This window comes from Ictalurus punctatus, chromosome 24, assembly GCF_001660625.3.
Source record: "Ictalurus punctatus breed USDA103 chromosome 24, Coco_2.0, whole genome shotgun sequence".
Classification (NCBI taxonomy): Eukaryota; Metazoa; Chordata; class Actinopteri; order Siluriformes; family Ictaluridae; genus Ictalurus; species Ictalurus punctatus.
The window spans coordinates 16,645,327-16,657,297 of record NC_030439.2 but is presented as its reverse complement, the minus strand read 5'-3'; the positions used below and the strand labels follow the sequence as shown (position 1 = coordinate 16,657,297).

The window sequence follows — 11,971 nt, the reverse complement described above, 5'->3', positions numbered from 1 at the left end:
GATGTCTGTTTTGAAATGGCAATCAGCACAAACATTGATGTGAAACTAGAGGAACTTTGGCACAGGAGGTACTTCTTGTTTCTCTTCAAGAAGCCGAGAAGAGGACTGTTGCAGAATACATGCAGAAATGAGAAGTCTAGGCACATGCTGGGAGACGAAACTAACTGTTTAGACAAAAAGAAGGGTAAGGTTGTTAATGTAGTTTTGGCAAAAAGGTCGTTTGTTTAGTTTTGTTTGTTTTTGGTTTGTTCAAATTCTCTAGTTGTTCTTGGTTTCCTTCCATTACAAACAGAATCACAGTTTTACCGCACTGATTGTGGCAAGACATTCGCAACAGAAACAAGCAATTACAAATGGAAAGTGCTAGAAACAAACATCCTGATGCTGCATGACTGCAAAAGTGATGAGTTTACTGAGTAATACGCATCATGGTCTTGAAAAACCTGTCAGACATTGCCGTGGCTGAATTCTGCCACAAAAACGGCCAAAAATGATGAAAAAAAATTAGGTTTTGACCAAAATTGGAGGTTTCAGCCAATATACTTTGACATCTTTATTTAAAAATCAATATTTATTTCTCTTAAATATAATTATGGTTATTTTATGACACTCTAAACTTGCCTTGGATGTTTGCCTGTGAAGATCATGCTATGTTAGGAGACAGTGTCACAAACAGAGTGGTAAAAAACAGTGAGTCTGTCTAATGCTAAGTGTGATTTCCTTACACAGTGAATGTCAGGCTTGGTTTGTAATGAAACAGATATAACCCACTAATCATATATAGGCTGTGAAAATGTCCGCAATGATCACATCATCATCGAAACAGAAAAGAGCACTTACATGTACAGACAACAGCAGACGATATTTCAAATATTAAAATGACCAAATGAATTCGTTAATAGAAAGAAATTCAGCCAACAGAACAGAAGTGATATGTTGAATCCGTGATTCTTTCCCCGCTGATGTTAGTGTGATCAGATCAGTGGAGCGAAGAGACTCGTGTTTAAGTCATTTTTCTCACGTTAATGCTGATCATTAAAGTTATGTAAAGGCAATATAAAGTTATGTAAAGGTGAAGTAGATAAAGGCAGCCATGGTGGCTTAGGGTTAGCACGTTTGCCTTCCACCTTCAAAGCTGCAAAGCTGGGGGTTCAAATCCCATCTCTGCATGTGTGTGGAGCTTCAGTGGTTTCCTCTGGGTACTCAGGTTTCCCTCCCATTCCAAAGACATGTGTTGTAGGCTGATTGGCATCTTTAAAGTGTCTGTAGTGTGTGAGATCGGTCCCTGAGATGGGTTGGCACCAGGGTGTCCCCTGCTTTGTGTCCTAAGTTTCCTGGGATAGGCTCCAGGCTCCCCCTCGAACCTGTGTTGGATAAGTGGTACGGAAAATGGATGGACAGATGTGGGACTCTATTTGAGGGGTTAAATGTTTTGTCGTCCCATGTAATCACAAATGATCAGAACTGTTTCTCATGCTTCCTTACTTCAGTCTTTATTCTTCAAAAGAGTTCATCTAAAATGAAATGACGGCCCAATTCAGAATTTGTGTCATATAGACATGGAGATACATTGGATGATGTTGCTGCTCATACAGTCATATTGTCTCTCTGTAGCCCAAGCCATTCTTTATTCAACTCTTCTCTTTGTCTCTGTCGTTTTTAGGGTTTGGGTTTTGATTCAATACAAGATTCAATACAAAAAAAGTGTAAAAAAAAAAAAAAAAGGAACATATGGAATTTGGTAAATTCTAAAAAAATTAATAAAAATAAAATAAAATAGAGGAAACAAACAGATGTCAAAATAAATTCAAGTAAGCAAACAAACAACCCTCTAAATATAGTATTTGATATTTTGGAATTGCATTTTACTATACATTTGGTTTGGCTTTCTCAAAATACAGACATTTGATAATTGAGCTGTAGAAACACATTTTTTTACTTTTGGTAAAACACTAACTGACAAATAAAATGATATAATAATATGTTTGCACATTATCACATGTTATATTCAATTGCTGAATTAACAATAAAGTTAAAAAAAAGCAAGGAGAAACCTGTACATGGTAATTACTGTAAGCTTACTCTGTAATTTATTAATTTTATCAATAAAACAAGAATGTAATCATGAGTCTCAAACCAGCGTAAGGGTATGAGTTGATATTACTTCCTCTGCTTCATGTCAAAACAGGGCCATAAAACAACAGCTGTTCCTTCTTGGTGATGAGTCAATAACCAGTAGAATGTGTTGGTAGACTTTATGAGTGTGTGTGTGTCTGTGTGTGTGTGTGTGTGTGTGTGTGTGTGTGTGTGTCTGTGTAAACACTTGTAACCTACTTTTCACTGTAAAACACTGGCACGCTTCCTCAAGCACTTGCAGCGTGTGTGTGTGTGTGTGTGTGTGTGTGTGGCGTCTCAGTGTCTCGGTGTCCCGCGGGTAAGACTCGGGGTGATCTGGGTGCGTGTGAGAGCGTGCTTTGGCAGCCTACCCTGTTCTTCATAAAGTGAGTGTGTTGACAGATCAACACCAATGTGTTTTATTAACCCACCACAGAGCTGAGGTGTGTGTGTGTGTCTGTGCGTGTGTGTGTGTGTGTGTCTGCGTCTGTGTGTCAGGTGGATGAATGAGCTGAGAAAACAGGTTATATCGATGTCCCATTCACATGTTGATTCATTCATCTCTGGACCTAGAGACCATCCCAGGAACATTGGACATGAGGCAGCAATAAGATAAGATAAGATAAGATTTGATAAGATTATTAATAAGAAATTAGGGTGTCACCTGGGGCAGGTGTGGCCAAGTATCGCCATTCATGTCACTCATTCAACAAAGGTTAGTCTTCATCACGCCCTCGTTCCTCAGTCTGCAAACCCAGATGTTTTAAATTCTGATAAAATACTAAATACATCTTTTGAGTGACCAGCGATTTTAAAAAAGCGTCACTATATAACAGGTGTGAGCCAATTTCCCATTGATTTGTGGGAATGGGGGATTACGGAGTGGATAATATCAGTACATCAGAAATGCATGCAAATTTATTTCCCATGCAATGGCTGAGAAAAATGTTCTGTCTTTCTCATTGCCTGAATATTTTGGGATAGTTTCAGGTCTTTTGAGTGTTTTTTGAGGTGTATTTAGGTTGAAACCTGGCAACCCTGTTAAATTATTTTATCTTTTTTTGTCTTTGTCTCGCTAGTGACAGGAAACACACCTGCTAGATCAAAAACTGTTGAATAAAGTTACATCTAAAAACCTGTCATAATGAGCTGCTAGACTATAAACTGGGTAACTATAGCAACTGCCTATGTTGCTCTAAAAATACACTGGATAGTAGCCTATAGGATAAGTCAAGTAGGACAGCCTCTCAACTTAATTTTGTTTCAGGTTATGTTGTTATAAATGTCATCCTGCTCCACTAAAATATACAGTCATGAGCCAATGTTGATGTTAATACATGGTGAAACCTCTCTCTCTCTCTCTCTCTCTCTCTCTCTCTCTTTCTCTCTCTCTCTCTCTCTCTCTCTCTCTCTCTCTCTCTCTCTCTCTCTCTCTCTCTCTCTCTATATCAGCAACTGGATTACTAGAGATCCTGTGCAAATGTCCTTTCCAGAGTTGTACATAACTCCCAGCGAAGCTCCAGGTGATGACAGCACAGGTCAACTCCTCGCACACAAGGGACTTAAAAACATCCACCTTCTCAATGGCAACAAAGGACTAATTGTACAAATCCTGCATAAAAAAACTTTCATGAGAGCTCAAAGGTTGTGCAGACACAAAATGGAGAATACATCTACCCATTCCTACGCCTCAGTCCCCTACATAGAGGGTGCTGTACAAAAGTCCTTGTCCAAAGCGATCTAGAGACCTACAGTGGTGAGTTCTTCACTCTGCAATGCCAACCAATACCTTCCCTAACCCTAACCCAATCAATACCTTCCCTAACCCTAACCCAACCAATACCTTCCCTAACCCTACCAATACTTTCCCTAACTCTAACCCAACCAATACCTTCCCTAACCCTAACCCAACCAATACCTTCCCTAACCCTACCAATACCTTCCCTAACTCTAACCCAACCAATACCTTCCCTAACCCTACCAATACCTTCCCTAACTCTAACCCTACCAAGACCTTCCCTAACCCTACCAATACCTTCCCTAACTCTAACCCTACCAAGACCTTCCCTAACCCTACCAATACCTTCCCTAACTCTAACCCTACCAATACCTTCCCTAACCCTAAAACAACCAATACCTTCCCTAACCCTAACCCAACCAATACCTTCCCTAACCCTACCAATACCTTCCCTAACCCTAACCCAACCAATACCTTCCCTAACCCTAACCCAACCGATACCCTCCCTAACCCTAACCCAACCCTAACCTTCCCTAACCCTAACCCAACCAATACCTTCCCTAACCCTACCAATACCTTCCCTAACCCTACCAATACCTTCCCTAACCCTAACCCAACCGATACCCTCCCTAACCCTAACCCAACCCTAACCTTCCCTAACCCTAACCCAACCAATACCTTCCCTAACCCTACCAATACCTTCCCTAACCCTACCAATACCTTCCCTAACTCTAACCCAACCGATACCCTCCCTAACCCTAACCCAACCCTAACCTTCCCTAACTCTAACCCAACCAATACCTTCCCTAACTCTAACCCAACCAATACCTATCATAACCCTAACCCTAGGGAACAACAGAGCAAAAGAAATGAAGCAAGAATGTGGAAAAGGAACCAAAAATACAGATCGACATGAAAACATGTAGGTAAGTTTTCTCATTGCTAATAAATGAAAAAGTGACTTTTATGTGCGCATTATTTGCAATGAGTTAAAGAAAACTTATCTACATGTTTTCACTTCTACATCAATGCAAAGGAATGTTAGATTAAGAAACCAATCACCAGTGAAAAACTATCTCACCACCATCCATTATTGAAAATAAACCCTTTTTTGCACGCCATTTCTTTTTAAACATTTTCACGTTGTCGTTCATTATATGGAACACATGTTCTAGTTGGATCAGTGACTCTATTAGGCCATTAAATAAGTTCATGGTGTTGATGTCTCTTCCTACTATTTTAGTCTATGAGACTTCCAAATGGTTACTTATGCCTATCCAACTAGAAAACTGATCAACATACAGCGCTCCCAGCACGAGAGGGAATATTTACAGCCTAAAATAAACGTTGTTCTGGAAAAAACGTGTACCAAGGTTGTTGATTGTTCTGACTAGTGTGTTGAAGAGAGTATCCAGTCTGTGGCAGTCACTGAAGCAGTGAAACACAGTGTCTGGTTGCCCACAGAACCTGCTGAAGGAAGAGGTTAGGGTTAGGGTTAGGGTTAGTCCTCCTATGCAATTCATGCAGACTTCATCAATCATATTTAGCTAATGTTGATGAAATCATCCTTGAAATGTTTGAGATATTTTCAACAGATCCATTAGTATAAGGAACTACAGAGCAACCGAGGAGCTAGTACACTAATATGTACTGCACTGTGGAATTAATTCAAGGTATTCTACATCTGTAGTGTTTGTCCTTATACATAATTAGCTTGTGCTGTGCCTAAGTGTGCTTTTCTAAACACTATGATACTCTGCAGCTGAAAAACCTGAACATGCTACTGGAAGTAATAATAGCACATTTTAATAAGAATTAGTTAATTAGCTAATTTTAAAATAAAAAGAAATCTTTCTCTCTCACTCTGTGTGTGTGTGTGTGTGTGTGTGTGTCTGTGTGTTTTCAACATCTTTTATCACTGTGTGCGAGTAAAGACACAAAGCAAAGTGATGTAACAAACCTGCTATGCCTTTGTCATGTCCCTCAGGGCAGAGTCAAATTATTTATTTGCCATTAAAATCAGAGAACAAGAATCTGTGTGTGTATGTGTTTGTGTGTAAAAGAAAGAGAGAGAAAGAGAGAGAGAAAGAGAGAGAGAAATAGAGAGAGATGAACGAGTACTAACAGGGTGTTAAAAGGTAAGTCCCTGGGCGATTAACCGCAGGAATGTGTGTATGCTGATTTACTGGGGAATAACATAACTTCCTTAACCGGAAACCCATCACTCCCAGCCAGTCAGAGCGGCTGTGGAAAGATGGTGTGTGTGTGTGTGTGTGTGTGTGTGTGTTTATGAGCCTGTACTGTATGTGATGCAGCTTGTCAGAATGTTGGCATCGTGCGTCTCCCGCCAATCTTAGCTGCTGACATTCTCATTGTCTCCTCCAAAATAACAACACGAAGAACAGAAAATGCGTGTCTAGTACTTTAAGTGTTTGGTTATGAATGAGTGCCAGTAAGGGTGTGGATTCTATTACCAGCTTCATGTTTAATCCCACAGGCAGAGCATTTTCCTCTTCTGCATAACATCATCTTGTACTAATGTGTTGTTTGTTTTTACAAACTATACACAGGCTTATGTTTTTTTAAAATATACATTATAGGTAAGAAGCAGTTTTCAGTAGCACCCAGTTCACGTGTCTGGGTTAGAACAATGCTGAGGAAATTCTGGTCGCTAGAACATACAATCTGTAATGCTTTCTCAGTGTCCCTGTATATACTAGGCTCTCAGTCTCTGTCCATATTTTGTTTTATTAAATGATCTGCTCTTATATAGTACTTTTATCCAAAGCGCTTTACACTGTGACTCATTCACCCATTCATACACACACACACACACACTCACACACCAATGGTAGCAGAGCTGCCATGCAAGGCGCTAACTTGCCATCGGGAGCAGCTTGGGGTTCAGTGTCTTGTCCAAGGACACTTCGGCATGTGGAGTCACGTGGGCCGGGAATCGAACCGCCAACCCTACGATTTGTGGAGAACCTCCTCTACCACCTAATCCACAGCCACCCCATTTTTATTTGCTATTATTAAATAGCTTAAAGACGCTACTTTGCAGTTCATCCAAAGATGGAGTCACTTTGGAATTACTCCTCTGACCTTATTCACCATCATTCACATGGTCTGCTAATCCATCTGGATACCCTTATGAACTGACCATCAACAGCGATCACAAAGAAATACCATTTAAATACTAAGAGAACATCTGGATGGATGAAGTAGACTACATGAAAAAAAAAAAAAAACTAATTTATATATATATATATATATATATATATATATATATATATATATATATATATATATATACATAATTCAGTGTTGCTTGTTCTGACTGCATAAATCATGATCCATTTCAAAACATGAATATAATATAATCATTATCAAAGCAATTTACAGAAACTATTAAAACAATACTACTTTTATAGGCTATTCCTTTTTTTCAAAAAAAAAATTGTGTTTGCAGGTAGCAATTGCTTTTAAATATGAAGACTGAAGATATTTATGGCAGAAATACTTATCGTGCTGTGTGTGTGTGTGTGTGTGTGTGTGTGTGTGTGTGTGTGTGTGTGTGTGTGTGTATGAGCAGTTGTTAAGAGTTGACAATAGGAATACTGGTAGTTGATAATTTAGCTGTCTGGCTTGTCGCTGAATATAGGCTTGAGTAAGGAGTGGTTTATTTAGTTTCCTACTTCAGTGTCTTATGTAATATAACTACTGTCTTCACACACACACACACACACACACACACACACACACACACGCACACACACGCACACACAAACATGCACGCATGCACCACTTGACTCTGGCAGCTGTTATGAACACAGACTACAGTACACACCTAGTGATACTGACACTGCTTATAACATTTTAAAAATAACATTTTAAGGAAGAAATCCAGTTGTAATGTGCAAAAATTGTTATTTAAAATAAAATTCCACATTACAATTCTAACATGATATGTTTGACAAAGTGAAATTAACATTAAAAAGTGCAAATAAATTATTCTTTTTTAATGATTTTTATTATTATTATTATTATTATTATTATTATTTTAAAGTTTTCATATTTAACCCAAAAACATCCATTATACAGTGTGTCCCAAAACTCCCCATACATAGGGCATGTTTGCCAGCACCATGTTTTTTTTTTATATACACAATGTTATTTATATACACAACCCCAGTTCCTAAAAAGTTGTGACAGTACGGAAAATGCAAATAAAAACAAAGAGGAGTGATTTGTAAATGTACTTTGACTTGTATTTAAACAAAAAACCTATAAAGACAAGGTATTTGATGTTTTACCTAATCAACTGCATATTTTTTTGGAGAGAAAAGTTTATTTTGAAATTGATGTGTACGACACGTTCCAAAAAAAGTTGGGACAGGGGCGATTTAGGACTAATAGCGAGGTGAGAAGTTGAAATAAGAAGGTGATGTGAAACAGGTGAGGTAATCGTCTAATCAGAGTATATAAGGAGCCTCCGAAAAAAAGGTCTAGTCCTTCAAGAGCAAGGATGGGTCGAGGCTCGGCAATCTACCAACAGATACATCAGTGAATAATCCAACACTTTGAGAACAACATTCCTCAAACACAAATGGTAGGATTTTGAACATTTCACCTTCTACAGTGCACAATATAATTAAAATATTCCAGGAATCCGGTCAAATCTCGGTGCGTAAAGGGTGCGGCCGAAAACCACTTCTGAATGCACGTGATCTCCGATTCCTCAGACGTCACTGTCTTAAAAACCGTCATGAGTCTGTAATAGAGATCCGGACACAGTGGAATCGTGTTTTGTGGTCCGACGAGTCGACGTGTCAAATAGTTTTTGGACAAAACAGCCGTCGTGTTCTCTGGGCCAAAGAGGAAAAGGACCATCCAAGCTGTTATCAGCGTCAGGTCCAAAAGCCAGCATCTGTCATGGTATGGGGGTGTGTCAGTGCCCATGGCAGGGGTAACTTGCACATCTTTTGAAGCAACATATGCTGCAATCCAGACGTCATCTTTTCCATTGATGTCCCTGCATTTTCCAGCAGGGAAAATACCAATCATGCTGTGTGGTTTTATCCAATCTTACCAAAGATGGAGTTTCGTGTGTTTTCGTGTGTGGTTTTATCCAAGTTCCCGTCACTGGAGCATTGCAGCAAACAAGCAGTTCTGATTACTTACACATGACGGTCTGAAGGTTTTCTGAGGGAACAACTGGAGGCTGAGGCATGTCGGTGTTTACTTTGAGCTACAGTATGTTGATGACACATGACTACAAATTCTTCCTTCTGAAAAAGGTCCCATCTCAAATAGGACGAATAAAATAGATTTAAAGGTGAAATAACAACATTTAATTGACATTTTATGGCCGCACTTAACGCCTTCATTATAAGTGCTTTTCAAATAAACAGTTTTTCTGTTTTTTTCTTCTCTTCTCCATAGAGCTGACATGTTACAGAAGCTACAGATGTAATAAATTGATGAGATTAGCTTGAAAAATGCTAGACGTCTCCATTAAGCATCTTGCTCAAGGGCTTATTTCAGTCCTGAGATTTCATCTTACATCCTACTGGTTATTGATGGTAAGGTACTTTGACCTTTTGTAAATGAAAGTGTACTTTGTGTTTAGCGAGTATTACTGCTCCAGACAATTTCATTCTCAGTTAATATCAGTCATCGTTGCCATAAAAAAAAAAAAATCAATCGAGTCACTGAATTAAATGTTAAAACTTTCAGCCTCTGTGTTTCTGTAACATGATAATCCTGTTTGAATTTCAAACTTGGCTCTCAGTAAGCAGTGCTAAAACTTCTGTTGGTTGAAAACTTGCAGTTTCTCCAAACAAGCTCAGTTAATCTTATGGTCCTCGGCAGTGACCTCATCAGAGGAGGTATTTTAAGATCAAACAGCTGAGCGCCATAAAGGAGTGCGGTGCGCAGGTAAAAGCTTCCTCCCATACTCCCGTTTAGAGCACTGCACACTGGGTGAGGCTTTTTCGCACAAGACACCTTTTAGCCCCAGGTGAGGGCCTGATTGGTTAATTGCCCTGGGAACTAAACCGGTATGTGGACGCGTTCTGACATGCACTTTACTCAGCAGGACAAGTGTGAGGGATGTAGAACTCAGCTTGAGGTTAGGAACAGCTTTAATGAACGCAATTTGGCAGTTATTTGTTGCATTCAGCACTGTGAAAAAGCAAGGAGAATTCAGAGAATATAAATGTGCTCCACTTGGATGACTGCATGAGAAATGACTGAGAGCTTAAACAAAACAGAAATGTTGTTATGACAGAGCCTGTTCTTCAGGGTTGTGCAAACAGAGACAATGGAGTGTGGGACCTCATAACCAGTGGCAGTGAGAACCAGGGTTTGACGAGAACTCTGCCCTGTAAAGGCACCTTGCTTCTACTGGATCTCCTGTCACCATGAGACCCAATCTGGTGTCGGGAGAACTGGACAAGTGTGCAATCACAAAACAAAGGGCTCTTTTCATGACTTAAATGCCTATTGTGATGCTAAAGGCAGGAAAAGCATTGGCTAATTACACGGTATTCATGAGACACCTTAAGGCCTTTGTCTGCCTGGTAAGGATTGATTGAGTTGGGAGGGGGTTGTTATTTTACAACAGTTATCTGAACCTGCTCCACTTCAAAAGCAAGTGAGGACGAGAGAGCGAGAGAGCGAGAGAGAGAGAGAGAGAGAGATTGGTAGCCTCTAGACTTTTTCAAGACTGCCTGAGGTGTCCTGTAAGCTTGGTCTTATTATACTTGTTGCTATTGTCATAATGCTGAGTAATGTATGAAAAACATTTTATTCTCTCTCTCTCTCTCTCTCTCTCTCTCTCTCTCTCTCTCTCTCTCTCTCTCTCTCTCTCTCTCTGTATTTATAGATGCTTTGTAGATAAATGGTGCTGCAGCAATCTCTCACAATTCCCCTGGTCATAAGTTATACCATCCTTCACCTGACTGTCTTGTCATCTTAAATTCATCCTTTTCATCTCAGACGTTTAACCTCGAGTGTTTGCCATAACGCCAGACACAACCGGACAGTAAAGGACGAGTCAGCAAGGAGAAATGGACATCCCAAATGCTGAAACTGTTACTTTATTTCAACTCAGCTTTATTTATGTGGCACCTGTTGAACTTTAACAGCATCAGAAGGCAGAATTAGCCAATATAAAACAGTAAATAAACAATATAAACTCAATAGACAAAAGAATGCAAGTGCTAGACATGGTGGTAAAAATAAATGTTAAAATACAGTCAGAGCTAAAGCTATTCCTTTAATTTTCTGACAGGGCAAAGTCTTTACGGAAAAATAAACAGTGTCAGGGAAATACAGGGAATTAAAGCTGAATTAATGTCAAAATAAAAAAATGGAGAGCTAATAACACTACAAGAAGATGTTTAGTATCTTAGGTTTCACTGAGGTTCATTTATTCACATGCAGCAAAAACAGTCAAGAAGTTCAGATAGTAATGGTGAAAATAATTAATATGATATTTGTTTAAAAGTGTGTATCCCCCTTTCTGAATGACTAGCACGCCCACATTGATCTATTTTTGTGTTGATATTTTGTGTTTTGGATTGTTGTCTTGTCACATGATATGCTGGAATCACTCTAAGGGTCTTTAGGTTCACCACATCTTTTTTTATGGAATACTAGGACTGTCTATTGTCACTTTATCAATAGGATTAACAGCTTTACCGTTTACATGCGCATGCCTTTAATAAAGCACTCACTACACTAACAACGAGCAGTTTATAAGTTCCAGATTTCCTGATCATTTTGTGTGGGTTTTTGGCAATAACAGTGATTAATCTGTAATAAAAACACATGAAACTCCAGCTGTTCAGAAACTTTTGACTTGGCGTATACCATATCTCTTAATTAACAATGAAGTTAAGGTTTATTGAGAGATATGTTTTAGGCCTGGATTTAAAAATCATTACAACATATGAATTGCGAATATTGATTGGTTTCATCATTTTGAAGCTCTCCTCTAATCTTTTGTAGATGTTTTTACTCTTTTGACTCTTGTCAATCATTTATAATATATGTTAAGAGGAACACATTTTCTCTGAACACATCATGTTAGCACGTTTAACCACAGAGTAG

General features: G+C 39.0%; 1 long non-coding RNA gene across 1 annotated transcript; it reads left to right on the top strand.

Moving 5' to 3' along the window:
* LOC124626270 (uncharacterized) lies at nt 1–11,654 on the top strand. Its single transcript, XR_006981003.2, has 3 exons — nt 1–184; nt 3,568–3,871; nt 10,743–11,654. It is a non-coding gene; the product is annotated as an uncharacterized LOC124626270 (long non-coding RNA).
* The last annotated feature ends 317 nt before the right edge of the window (nt 11,655–11,971 follow it).